Genomic DNA, 11,633 nt, shown 5'->3' with positions numbered 1-11,633 from the left:
CATAGTCTGCATCACATTCATTCTATAAAGAAGTCCCTTCTTTGGTTATCGTCGCTCTAACCCAGGTGCTCTAAATGAATATGAACGCTAACTAATAAGGATCCCATAAAAATTTCAAGCAAATTTATTTACATACATATTATTTTAAAAAGTTTTTTTCTCTTCTCACCATCAGTTCTGAAACATGCAAGAAATATAATTGTCCAAAAACTCAGATTCTATCAAAATCTAGACCTGTCCCACCCTAAACAGGACATCTGGTCATTGTATTAAAACAGTCCCTTTTTACAGGCAGAAGGAAACAGACAACCAAATCATCCTGTAGACATGACTGCAATGTTCTCTATCAAATCTTTAAGAAAGACCACTAGGGCTTCCCTGGTGGCACAATGGTTAAGAATCCGCCTGCCAATGCAGGGGACACGGGTTTGAGCCCTGGTCTGGGAAGATCCCACATGCCGCGGAGCAACTAAGCCTGTGCGCCACAACTACTGAAGCCCGCGCTCCTAGAGCCTGGGCTCTGCAACAAGAGAAGCCACCGCAATGGGAAGCCCGTGCACCACAACGAAGAGTAGCGCCCGCTCGCCGCAACTAGAGAAAGCCCGTGCACAGCAAGGAAGACCCAATGCAGCCAAAAATAAATAAATAAATTAATTAAATAAATCTATTAAAAAAAAAAAAGACCACTAAATTCTGACGAATTATTTTCAGGGAGGCAACTGGACTAGGCCAAACTGACCAGATTCAAAGGTGATTAAATGAAATTTTGTTTCTAGCCTTGCAACTCCGCTGGATATCTGCCTTGATATACTTTTTAAAAGAGTGCTTCAAGAAAAAACTGTCATCGATTAGGGTTTTTAAAAAAAATTTAGGTCCAGAAAAATATGTTATTTTTTTCTTCTCACTTCCCACATGCCAGCTAAAACCACTTCTTTCCTTTATTCAAAGCTATCTTCAAATATATCTTCTCCAGAAAAAGAAAGTTGCTAAATCATTACCTTCTGTATAATCTCACTTATATTTCTTTTTTCCTCCATATTCACTGATACATCCTTTAGATGAATTAGTTTATATCTTGTCACAAAAAGCTATAAACTGTTCTTTGTAGCATTTCTTTCTTTTTTTTAAAAATAAATTTATTTATTTATTTTTGGCTGCATCGGGTCTTCGTTGCTGTGCGCGGGCTTTCTCTAGTTGCGGTGAGCGAGGCTACTCTTCGTTGTGGTGCGCGGCTTCTTATTCTGGTGGCTTCTCTTGTTGCAGAGCACGGGCTCTAGGCACGTGGGCTTCAGCAGTTGTGGCACTCGGGCTCAGTAGTTGTGGCGCACAGGCTTAGTTGCTCCACGGTATGTGGGATCTTCCCGGACGAGGGCTCGAACCTGTGTCCCCTGCGTTGGCAGGCGGATTCTTAACCACTGTGCCCCCAGGGAAGTCCCCTTTGTAGCATTTCTTGTTTTTCTTTTTTTTTGTTTGTTTGCAGGTGTATGTGTTTGTGTTGGTGTTTGGGGGGTACTCATCCTTCTTTCTTCACTCTTAAAAATACATCCTCTCCTACTTTTCAGTTTATCTGTAGATATATATATGTGTATATATATATATATATACCCATTCAGTCATTGAATAATTGCGTTTTGTGTATTGTGTGTAGACACTGTTTTGGATGTGTGACATACGGTAGTGAAGAAAATAGGTAAAGTCTGCCCTCAGAAATCTTACAGCTCAGTAGGATTAATAGGCAAAAATAAAATATCACAAAGAAGTAGATATATAGTATAATGTCTAATATATGTAATTAGATATATTTGTGATAAGTGCTATATTAAAAAATAAATCTGGGCAAAGGCAGTGTAATATTGTATTTAAAAACAGCAGATAAGAGACTATAGGACTATATAGAATATGACACTGGATTTAAACTGGGTTTTAAATCTGGCTCTGATACCTATGAGCTCTGTCACCTTAGGGAAGTTACACAATCATTTGTGTGATGCAATTTACACCTGTCCATCTGTAAAGAGGGAATGTACAATGTATACCTGTAAAGAGGGAATAATAATAGCACTTACCTCAAAGGGTTGTTGTAAGGATTAAATGATTTAAAATATGGAAAACAGAGATATGCCTGGGATATAGTAAATACAATCAATGTAAGTCATTAATATTATTAAGAGGACTAGGGAGTAATGAGAGGTGCTATTTCAGGGAGAAGGTTTTCAGAGAAGGCCGATGTGAGGAGGTGCATGGAATGAAGGAGAATCTCCTGTGATGTCTGGAGAAAGAACCTATCAGGCAGAAGGAAAAGCAAGTGAAAAGAATAGCAAGGAGTTTGGTGTGGTTTGAGCAGAGCAAGTGGGTAAGAGTTGTAGGAAATGAGGAGGGAGTCAGGGGCCAGATGAGCTAGGGCCTTGTAGGCACAGAAGAACTTCAGTGTTGCTCTAATGGTGGTGAGAAGCCATCAGAGGGCTTCCAGCAGAGGGGGACCACAACCAAATGTTTAGAAGGACTATCCTAGCTGCTACGTGGAGATGACGTTACAGAAGGGCAAGACAGCTGGTGGTGAGACATTTACGAGCACGTCACTGCACAGCATTCAAGATATATTAGTAAGCAGAACAAAGCAAGGTATAGGACAGAGTGCATGGTATATTTCTGTTTGCATAAAAAGAAGAAAACTATGTATGTGTGTGTTTGTGTATATGGACAAACATATGTATATATACACACACATTTCACTTATATATGCAAACATTTTATACATATAATATATATATATAATCTAAGTAATTGTATGTGTATTTTTTGTGTGTACTTACCCTATCTTGGGAAGGCTATGTAAGAAACTGGTAACCATGATTGTCTTTGCACATGACCTTAGCCAAAAGGCCAAGAATCAATCATGGTTGCTTTTGAAGATGGGAACTAGGTAACGTGAATAAAGAGACTGACTTCTGCACTTTTTGAATTTTGTTCCATGTGAATGTACTATTTAAAAATAGATAAAGAAACTTAAACACTAAAAAGGAAGAAAAGAATCAGAATCATTTTACCCAGATGTTTAAAAATGGAACCAGAGGTGAGAGATAAGGCAGCAAACAAAGATACTGAAATGTATTGGATGCTTGAGCGGAAAAAACACAAATGTCACCACCAAGGATACTAGTATATGTATACTGGAAACAAGACAAAAATGAAATGTTTTCCTGTTGCCTTCTTTGCTTCAATGACTATTTGACTAGTGTCTGTCGATCACACTTTATTTCCTTGATTTTATAGGATTTTTCTACTGTCTCCTAGCAATAAATATCCTGTGGAGAAGTCTGAAGCTAGCCTAAATTGTTTTTCCCTTTTTTACATCATTTTTTTCAACCTGTCTGTTCAAAAATTTATTTTTCTTTGAAGTCAAATAAATTTATTACAATGTATCTTGTTATAGATGCAGCACATCCATTTTTTTCTGTCACCCTGTTAGGATAGGCTAAACTATTATGATAGATCCCAAAAGAAATGGTCCTAACAAAATAGAAGTTTATTTCTTCCTAGGGTAACAGTCTACTACAGGTATTCCAGATCACAGGACAACTCTTCCCCACACATATGGCTGAGCCATATGCCCAGCTCTCTGAAAAAAGGGGAGAACAGATTTTGGTATTTGGCAAGCAGATATTGCCAATGATATGATGTGTTTCTTCAATCAGTTGGTATAAGTCTTTTATTTCTGGAATACTATTTTGAATTACATCCTAAATATTTCTTAATATTTACTGGAATGGTATCTTAAATATCTTATTTCAGTGTTTAGACTGAAAGACACTAATCATGCATACATAGATTTTTCTTTCCTTGTCTTCCAAAATTATCTTTTTCTCTTTTTAAAGCTTTTACAATTTTTCATTTTGTTGTTTTTTTTTTTAAATCCTGTCCTCTGTGTGCCTACCTCACTGTGTTTCCAGCAATGCCTATTCTCCTTTGTGCTGCTTCCAGTGTCATGCTCACATCTGAACATTTTTAATAGTTATTATAAAATATTGGCTATATACCCTGTGTTGTACAATATATCCTTGTAGCAACATCTGAAATTTTTATTTTCTTTTTTTTTTTTTAAATATTTATTTATTTGGCTGCGTCAGGTCTTAGTTGTGGCACACGGGATCTTTTGTTGCAGTGTGTGGGCCCTCTAGCTGTGGTGCGCCGGCTCTAGAGCGCATGGGCTTAGTTGCCCTGTGGCATGTGGAAACTTAGTTCCCCGACCAGGAATCCAACCCATGTCCCCTGCATTGGAAGGCAGATTCTTAACCATTGCACCACCAGGAAAGTCCCTTCTTTTCACTTCTCCCTGGGCCCTGCTGTCTCATGTTTCATCAACGTGAAGAAAAATGTGTCTTCATGTTTTTATCTTATCTTCCCTGAACTCACATATTTCTGCTTTGTGCTCTCGTTTTATGCAGATGAATTTTATAGAGATAACTTTTTAAAACTTAATTCATGGCAATTTGTTTGGTCTCAATTTTTTCCTGCTCCATGGTGAGAATTCTTCATCTGCCATTTGTTTTGCCTGGTTTTTCCCCCCTCATTCTTTCTTATCTCTTTTTATAGTTCGTACGGTAGTTTGTTTGTTTTTTTTTAATTTACTTATTCAACTTTAAATAAGTTAAGTTCCCCGCAGACTACTTATTTACTGGAGTTTTGTGGGAGAGAGGCCAGGACTGCATTCAAGATCAGTAGAAACTCCCCTCATAACACAGGGTTATGTGTGCGAGTCAGTCCCTTTAGGTTTTTCCTCTCTGCAGCCTACTTGAGGTCAGCACCAAAGGGATGTCACAATGCATCTTTCTCCCTCACTCTCCTCCCTCAACAATAGACTTCTTCCTGAAAAATATGATTAGTCTGTGATATTTCTTGCTCAAATCCACTTCCTCAGCTTTTTCTCGGTACTAAACTGAGTCCAGAGAAGTTCCCACCACCAGAACTTCATTTCATAGTTGCAACAGAAGGATTATTGATTTTTATCTTAAGCTATGCACTTTATTATTTTTTCCATAAATTTATTTATTTATTTCTTATTTATATTTGGCTCAGTTGGGTCTTCGTTGCTGTGCACAGGCTTTCTCTAGTTGTGGCGAGTGGGGGCTACTCTTCATTGTGGTGCACAGGCTTCTCATTGCGGTGGCTTCTCTTGCTGTGGAGCGTGGGCTCAGTAGTTGTGGTGCATGGGCTTAGTTGCTCCACGGCATGTGGGATCTTCCTGGACCAGGGCTCAAACCCATGTCCCCTGCATTGGCAGGTGGATTCTTAACCACTGCGCCACCAGGGAAGTCCTATGCACTTTACTTTAGGGTCATGGGTTCTGCTGTCTTTTTCTCAGATTTGCAGCTCTGGGCTCCATTCTTCCCTGTGTCTCTGTTCGACCCTTGCCACTTTTGGCAATCCTTCTTCCTATTTTAGCTTCAGATGCCTTCTCATTTCATTAGATATGGAGTTGGCATTACTGTTTCTCACTCCTCTGTTACTTATAGGTGGTTTCTAAAAGAAGAGGCAGCAAAACCCCAACTTCTGTCATATTAATACCTGGATACCTTTAGAAGATAATTTTGCATTAACTCTGCCTGGCATTTAATAGGCCCTTTCAGTCCAAGTCCCTCTTTAGTTCTGGGAAATGTTCTTTCCTTATTTCTTTGATAATTTCCTCCCTTTTATTCTCACAGTCCTATACCTACAGTTTAAGTTTTATCTATCCTTTATGTCTCTTAATACTACTTTTCTTTCTCCTTCCTTCCTTCCCTACTTCCTTCCTTCCTTCCCTCCCACCTTGCTTCCATCCTTCCTTCCTTCCTTCTCCCCTTCCTTCCTTCTTTCCTTTCTTTCTTTCTTTTTCTTTCTTTCTTTCTTTCTTTCTTTCTTTCTTTCTTTCTTTCTTTCTTTCTTTCTTCTTTCTTTTTTTCTTTCTTTCTTTCTGGAATACCATTTTCAAAGACTCTTTCAACTCAGTTTTCTAACTTAATGGCATATTCAGACCAACTTTTGGGTTTAGCAATTATATTTTTAAATTTCCATAAATTCTGATTGCGTTTCATAGGAACTGTCTCTTTTTTGAATGCAATATGCTTTCAGGTAACTCTGAGGATATTAACTATTTTTAATCTGTTTCCATTAACTCTATATTTTTTAGCATGAGCTAGTTCCGTATGTTGAATTTGGTGCTCTCTTTCATGCTGTTGATTCCCCCGAAAAGGTTTACTGGTTCTTAGTTTTCTATTCCTATTTGTAGGTGCAAGTCTAGACTAAACTTTATTCATAGTTGGAATGCATTTCCTCACTTCAAGTGAGAACTCCTGTTTATCTGGCCGTGAATGCATGTTTTAATTATAGGAATCTGCCTCATGGGATTGTGGAAGGACAGGGAGACTATGTAGGTAAACTTCTCTTCTTAGCATGGGTTCCCTGACCCTCCAGGCATTGTCCTTTCCCTCTAATCTTAGCTTACTCTGGAGCAGTGGTATGTTGGTAAATGTTTAACAACCAGCTCTGGGGTGGAGGGAGTGATAAATAACTACTTCAGAAAACTGTACCCGTGGTTCTCATCTGAGTCCATACCACAGAGCCAGCTGCTGTGGCAACAGATCCAGGAGTTGGCGAGTTGGTGGAGTTTTAGGGGTCTGGCTCAACTGTTTTTCTCTTTTGTTAACTGCTCGAGTACCCTGTTACCTGTAAATGTTTTAGTTTCTTCTGCTCTGCTAGATTTTTCTGTCAATCAATCTCATTTCTTTTATTCTTTTTGAAAATTTCTTGCTATATTGATCTGCTGGAAGCACACTTTTTGGTTTTGCTGTCCTTTGAATTTATTTTTCTATTTCTTTGCCATTTCAGTGAGAATTGGAGAAGGACAGGCAAAGCAGAAGTCCTTCTATTTCATGGCTTCACTTGTTTTCATTAGAAGTCACTTCCTCTTTTTTTCTTTTTTAAAAATTTGTTTATTTATTTATTTATTTTTGGCTGCGTTGGGTCTTCGTTGCTGCACACGGGCTTTCTCTAGTCGTGGCGAGCGGGGGCTACTCTTTGTTGCGGTGCGCGGGCTTCTCATTGCGGTGGCTTCTCGTTAGGGAGCACGGGCTCTAGGCGCGTGGGCTTCAGTAGTTGTGGCTCGTGGGCTCTAGAGCGCAGGCTCAGTAGTTGTGGCGCACACACTTAGTTGCTCTGCGGCATGTGGGATCTTCATGGGCCAGGGCTCGAACCCATGTCCCCTGCATTGGCAGGCGGATTCTTAACCACTGCGCCACCAGGGAGGTCCCAGAAGTCACTTCCTCTTATATCTCAGAGGTTGATTCTCCTCTTACGACCAGTGGTTTTCCTACAAGCTCACTGTCCCCAGTGATGGTTTGACTAACCAGGGTGACTGGCTCTCAGAGATCTCTGGAGAAACTTGGCTAACTGATTGAGGTGTCTGCCTTTCCACCCGGGCTCCAGCTGGGGAGCACACTGCTCTGTTCATGGAGGCCATTCATACTGGCCAGAGAGGAGCAGCCCAGCAGGTGCCCTGTCTCTGAGGTGGAGAACAGCTAGTGGTCTGGGGTGAAAGGTGTCTTTCTCAAGTGGCCAGAAGCAGAAGGATCCAGGTCAAATGACAGGGCTGCCGAGATTTATTCAGAAAGTAGTTGAAGGTGCTCGGCCCTAGATCTCTTCCATGTGACTCTTTGGTTGATGACACTTAGACCCCAACACTTGGAAGTCCCTCTCTGGCCAGGAGCAACTTTTACTTCACCCTGGAAGCATGGGCAGGTGGGCACAGAGCAGAGTCCCCGGGGTAGAATCCTCTGTAGGTTAACTATGTGGCAGGTACATTTCTGAGCCTTTACATAAGTTAACTCCTTTAATCTTCATGACAATCTTCTAAAATATGTATTATTATTATTATCCTCAGTTTACAGATGAAGAAACTGAGACACAGAAAGTTCACACAGTCAATAAGTGGTTGAGGCAGGATTTAAGTCCACGAAGTCTTATGACAGCTGTCAGCAGAGGTGGCAGCTTCCCGGTAGGTGTGTAGATAGGTATGCAGTGGCTTCCTCTCTAATGAAAAACTCCCAAAGCACTGTAAAACAATCAGGTAGCAGCAGTTCCCAGGTCATTCCCAAGTGGCCAGGGTCATCTGTGGGTTCAGTAGACTATGTACCAGGTCACATTAAAGAAGCAGGTTTACAGCAAACTTACTTCCTGTGATTGAATGCATGTTACAAAAATGGGCAAAAGAATATCTCCCATCCCACATGTTCTTCTTATAACTTTGACACTCTTCCCAATGAGAGGTGGTATCTGTTTCCTTTACCTGAATCTGGGCAAGATTGCAACTACAGTGAAAATAATGTTATGTGACTATTGTGGTGAGGTCATAAAAAGCTGTACAACGTCTATCTGATTCTCTTGGGACACTTGATCTTGAAACCCAACCACCATCCTGTGAATAAGGCCATGGCCCATGGGAGAGGTCCAGATAGCCAGGAATTAGGCCCAAAGAACACATTCCCAGCTGGCTTCCAGTCAACGGCTAGAACCAACTCACCAGTCATTTGAATAACACATCTTGAAAATGGATCCTTCAGTCCACAGGAAGCCACCCCAGCCAATGAAATGCCGAGCAGAGATGTGCTTCCCTTCTAAGCCCTGCCCTAATTGCAGATGCATGTGCAAAATAAAGTATTGTTGTTGTTTTAAGCCACTAAGTTTTGGAGTGATTGGTTTGTTATGGAGTAATAGATACATTCCTGGATAATACCTGCTTGTCTCCATAAAATCCAAAGCTTCAGTCTCATAGGTGGTACTTATACCAAAGGCTCTGGTGGTGATCAGATTTCTTCCACAACTTCTGCCAAATTGTTGAGTTGTTTCAGGAGAAGGAGAACATAAAGAGTATATTTATAACCTTCCCCTGACTTCATTTTTTACTTTTAAATCTTTAATCTCTTTAGAATATATTTTAGTTTAAGGCATGATACAGGGATCTAACAATTTTTACAAGTTATCACACAACTGCATATTACATTTTCCATCATTTTGTTATTGATTTAAAACATCACCTTTATCATAATTTGGGACCCCAAAGGCAATATTATCAAGGCAAAGGTGAGCAAGAAATAAACCTGCTGGAAAGAAGGGGATAGCAAGGAACCTTGTGAATTTTGACCTACACAGTGGATGAAAAGGGCAAATCTCTGCGAAAAATTCATAACCACAAGCTAGCACTTACATGAATTTGTAGCCACGCTACCTTAAAAAACAAACGAACAAACAAACACCTGAAGCAGATAACTTATTTCAGTGGCTCTGGGTTACTTACATGCCAAATAAGTAACAGAGGCAAACAAAAATCCTTTCCTGGGGACAATAATTTCAACCCATGCCTCAAGAATTTCCACAAATAAAATTCCAAAAAGAATAAATGCTGGATAGCGTGTGGAAAATAGGGAACCCTCCTACACTGTTGGTGGGAATGTAAATTGGTACAACCACTATGGAGAACAGTATGGAGGTTCCTTAAAAAGCTAAAACTAGAACTACCATATGATCCAGCAATCCCAACCCTGGGCATATGCCCAGAGAAAACCATAATTCAGAAAGATACATTCACCCCAATGTTCATTGCAACACTATTTAAAATAACCAGGACATGGAAGCAACTTAAATGTCCATCAACAGAGGAATGGATAAAGAAGATGTGGTACATATATAAAATGGAATATTACTTAGCCATAACAAAGAACAAAATAATGCCATTTGCAGCAACATGGATGGACCTAGAGATTGTCATACTGAGTGAAGTAAGTCAGACACAGAAAGACAAATATCATAAAATATTGCTTATATGTGGTATCTTAAAAAAGGATACAAATGAACTTATTTACAAAACAGAATTAGAGTCACAGATGTAGAAAACAAACTTATGGTTACCAGGGGATAAGCGGGGGGAGGAGGGATAAGTTGGGAGATTGGGACTGACAAGTACACACTAGTATATATAAGATGAACAACTGATGAGGACCTGCTGTATAGCACAGGGAACTCTACTCAATGCTCCGTAATGGCATATATGGGAAAAGAATCTAAAAGAGTGGATATATGTATATGTATAGCTGATTCACTTTGCTGTACACCTGAATCTAACACAACATTGTAAATCAACTATTCTCCAATAAAAATTAAAAAAAAAAATTCCAAGGAATCTGAGAGTTAATTTAAAAATCACAAAATGCAAGGAAACCAGGCACCATAAGTGAAAGAGATACCAGAGATACCAGAATCAGACACACAATGAATTCAGATATTGAAATTATCAGACACAGAGTATGAATAACTAAGTTGAATATATTTAAAGAAAAAAAAAGAGAGTAACGAGCAAGGAATTAGAGACTATAAAATGATGAGATCTGAAAAAGAATCAACTAGAACTTTTAGTTTACTTTAATAAAACAATTAAAACTTAAAAACTCAATGAAGAAATAAATGGCAGATTAGTCAGAACTAAAGACAGAATTAGTGAGTTGGAAGATAGTAAGAAAGAAAAGAGTCTCTGAGGACAGTGAGGAAGAGATAAAAATAGCTAAAGGATAAAAGATAACAGAGTGAATTCTAACAAACTGTTTAATGGTAGTTCCAGAAGTAGATAAGAGATTAGATAAGTAGATAAGAAAAGAAAAGATTCACACACACACACACACACACAAAAGAATAAAAGAAAAGAAAAAGGAAAAGAGATGATTCACTATTTTAAAAGAGAATGGATAAAAATTATTAATGGACATAAGCGTTCAGACCTAGCAAGTCCATTGTATCCCAAGTAAGATAAATTTAAAATATTTCCACACTCAGATTCATCATGGTGATATATGCACCAAAGACAAAAAAATTTTTTAACAAACACACACACAAACAAAAAAAGAAGCTAGACTAAACACTGACTTCTCAATAGCAACAATATAAAGCTCAAGAGAGGGGGATAGTATCTTCAATGTGCTGAGTGAAAATAAATGTCAACCTGAAATTATCTACCCAGCCAAAACAACTTTCAAGAAAGGAAGCAAAATTAGGAGATTTTTTTTTGACAAGCAAAAATAGATTTTACTACAACAGACCCTTCCTAAAGGAAATTCTAAAGTCTGTACTCATATAAAGAATGACTTTAGACAGAAAATTCGAGATACAAACTGAAATGATAAGGAAAGATAATATAAGGATACTATGATATATGGACAAATCTAAACAAAAGTCAAATATATAAAATAAATATAATGTGTATTTTATGGAGGAAAAAAACCTAAAATACTATTTAATAGTGGGACATAAGTGGGAGAGGGTGGTGATCAGAGTTAAAACATTCTAGGGTCTAGGGATTGTTCCGAACAAACTGAATTAAATATCATTGAGTGGGGCTTCCCTGGTGGCATAGTGGTTAAGAATCCACCTGCCAAGGCAGGGGACGTGGGTTCGAGACCTGGTCTGGGAAGATCCCACATGCCATGGAGCAACTAAGCCTGTGTGCCACAACTACTGAGCCTGTGCTCTAGAGCCCACGAGCCACAACTACTGAAGCCTGCACACCTAGAGCCTTTGCTCTGCAACAAGAGAAGCCACCACAATGAGAAGCC

Source organism: Balaenoptera musculus, chromosome 3 (assembly GCF_009873245.2).
Source record: "Balaenoptera musculus isolate JJ_BM4_2016_0621 chromosome 3, mBalMus1.pri.v3, whole genome shotgun sequence".
Taxonomy (NCBI): Eukaryota; Metazoa; Chordata; class Mammalia; order Artiodactyla; family Balaenopteridae; genus Balaenoptera; species Balaenoptera musculus.
The sequence above is the reverse complement of the archived record's forward strand: the minus strand, read 5'-3'. Positions refer to the sequence as shown.